Raw genomic sequence first — 3,346 nt, 5'->3', positions numbered from 1 at the left:
CGAATCCCTGAATTACTTGTTATGTGAATTGTATGAAGGTTACGCACATTCTAGGTGACGGGCGTGTGGGCGTGCACCATAGAAATTGTGACTTAAATAAATTCTATGGAGTCTTAAAATTAATGAATCATGTTATTATCCGTGTATCCTCCACGTGTTAGAGAAATTGAGCTGAGGCTCATATTAAAGATCATGTTTAGGCTACGTGCCGATACTTTGGAACCCATAAGGTCGTGTTACTATTGAATTTAATTATTTTAAAATGTATATTTCATACTCAGTCATGTTCATCCATTGTGAAGATATTTATGGGATCGGAACTGCCCGCCTGCAGCAGGCCATATCGGCTTTATATACCGCTTGGGCTGAAGGAGTCCCTCCGGAGTCTGCACCCCCCATAGTGAGCACAAATAATTTATATTCGGGATGGACTTCCTAGGGCATGAACTTGCCTTATTTATATATATTCGGGATGGACTTCCCAGGGCATGGACTTCCCTTATTTATTTATAATTGTGATGAATTTCCCTGGACATGGATCTTGTCCGAGTCATTTACATTTGGGGATAAATTTACCTCTGGGTTGGATTGGCCTTATACAGTACTAAGTGACCGACTGTCAGTTTATGTGTATATATATATGGGATGGATCTTCCCTAGGCGGGATTGGCCATATACAGTAATGAGTGATTGAGTATTTTGAGATTTGAGTATACGAGGTTTCCACTAAAGTGCATCACATACGGTATGTACATTGGCATATAGATATAGAGATGTCATATTCCTGATATCATTTAAAATTGAGCTATTTTACTTGTACTGAGTTTAACTTGAAAGTATGCATACATTTCTGTATATTTCTGTACTGTTATTTTTATATTGGACTATACCTGTTAAGCTCGTCACTACTTTCAACCCAAAGGTTAGTTTTGTTACTTATTGAGTACATGGGGTCGGTTGTACTCATACTACACTTCTGTACCTTGTGTGCAGATTTCGGATGTTGATGTACCTGCGTACGGCGATAGCTGGATTTGAAGATGTACTTGCGTTCCAGTCATTGCTGCCTCTTGTTCATGGTAGCTTGATAATTTTAAATCTATTCATGTATATTTCAGACAGATGACGTATTTTTATTTCACATCAGTTTTGTAAATTCTAATCTTAGAAGATCATGATTTGTACTACCAGTCCTTGGGAAATGTATTAGAGTTAGTTAAATATTATTTTAATTGGATATTTATAAATTAGCTTACCTAACGGGTTGGGTTAGGTGCCATCACAGCTAGTTGGATTTTGGATCGTGACAAGTTGGTATCAGAGTTCTAGATTTATAGGTTTTACAAGTCATGAGCAAGTGTCTAGTAGATTCTTGCGGATCGGTATGATGACGTCCATACTTATCTTCGAGAGGATACAGGGCATTTTAGGATAAACTTCCCATCTTTCTTTCTTATCGTGCGACATTGATTCATCTTGAAACATAACTCTTTGAATCTCATCTATGCATTCGTGTGCGCATGTGAGCGCTCAGTATCGGATATGCATCGTCGGCTTGTGATTCCAAGGATGAGATGCAAAATGTAATTTCTGTGTTTTGGTGATGGTTTAGTCTGGAGGACTTGAGGCTAGGTTTAGAATGCAGCTTAGACTCGGTAGTTTCACTTATGAGGACTTGTATATTCTGGACTCATATGTTCGATAGTGTCCCTATGAGTGGAATTTATGGCTCGAGGAGTAGTTGAATGAATATATGATAAGTATGATGTGACTGCGGGATGTGTTCAAATGGGTTGAATGTGACGAATAAAGTTTACTTGTGACTAAAGAGTTTGCTATTGGGTACTTGATTTCTGTCTTTATTTGACGTATAGTCTCGAGTTGTGAGTGTATTGAAGGATCTTTCATGTTGTTAAATTGTAGGACAAATTAAATTCTCATGTCTTGTCAATGAGTTTGGACTAAGGAACGTTAAGTGATTACGTAGTAGTTGTGGCTATAAAAGGGTATAGAAAGATGCAGTTTGAGGCCAAGCAGGCGGGTTATCACCTGCGGGGTAATTTACGGATGTGTGATCCTTATAATGTTGAGTGGAGAGTTTCTTTTCTACCTGCGGAGTGTATGTGTTGAGATTTGAATTTGAATCTGGGTGACAAAGTTGACTTAACTGTCAAGAGAATAAATGCGAGCTTAGTAGATTATTGAGGTATTTTATGATTGGTGTTGCGTGAGCTTGAGGAGAATTTTTGTTGAACTGACTGCAGTATCATGACAGTAATACAATATAGGTATTGTGAGTTATCAGATGTTTTATTCTACAGCTTTTAGCCAAGTGGGGGAGTCTGCTATCTACGATTTGATTGCGCGGTTATGTGTTGTATTGGTTTTGGTCCGAGGCATACTTGTGGGCTAGTTATGACTTACGAAGGTTGAGATCGAGGAAGACTAGAGTAATGAAATTCCTGAATACGGGTTATATTGCACTTTATGAGTATATAAAAATCATGGGATGAGTGAGTTGTTATTTGTGAAGGATGTAGTGCGCACAAAGTATGAATTGATTGGTGGTGTTAAGGTAGGGTTACTTATTGGGGTGTTGTTGTGCTAATGTGGCATGTGTCCCTCGACCCATTTGGACGGTGCAATTTAGATTTGAGCAAGGTGGATGACTCTCGAGAAGGTTCTTATGGGTTCGAGATTTATATATATCAATTGAGAATTTTTCCGAACTTGTGTACAGATAGAATTTGAGATTTGCATTTGATGGTGCCGGGACTTGCGGTAATTCTATATGACTATGGATTCTATATTCCAGTGTAAGAAAGGTAAAAAGAATAATTTTAAATTCACATAAGATATTTTCAGAGTGGATATTTCGGTTGTGGTATTTATGGGGGTTAATTATGATGTGATGACACTTTACAGATGTTCTGGTGAAAATATTCTTGGGTTTGGTGACCTGCGTGGCTTGGTCGAGTTAGAGGAATTCAGTCTGATAGCTTGGTTATGTAAAAATGGATTTCAAAATGTTCTTGATGGTTTCCACCATGGTTTGAACCGGATATTTCCTACCAGCGTGAGGAACATGCTGTGTATTGTGATTTCCTCCTTGATGAGAGAAAATGGAATGTTTCTAACTAACCGGGTATGTAATTTGCTGGTGACTCAGAGTTGATAATGAGATTCTCGTGCTTTTCACATGATTGCATGATAGATGCGGTGTGTTGTGCGGGATTAAAATTTACATGTACAAGGTGGCAGTACAGTCTTGAAGGGAAGGTCCCGAATTTCGGACAACATGGTCAGTTTCAGATATTTAGATGAATGTTATAACTGCTCGGTAATT

The sequence above is a fragment of the Nicotiana tabacum genome, chromosome 4 (genome assembly GCF_000715075.1).
Source record: "Nicotiana tabacum cultivar K326 chromosome 4, ASM71507v2, whole genome shotgun sequence".
Classification (NCBI taxonomy): domain Eukaryota; kingdom Viridiplantae; phylum Streptophyta; class Magnoliopsida; order Solanales; family Solanaceae; genus Nicotiana; species Nicotiana tabacum.
This window is presented reverse-complemented; position numbering follows the sequence as displayed.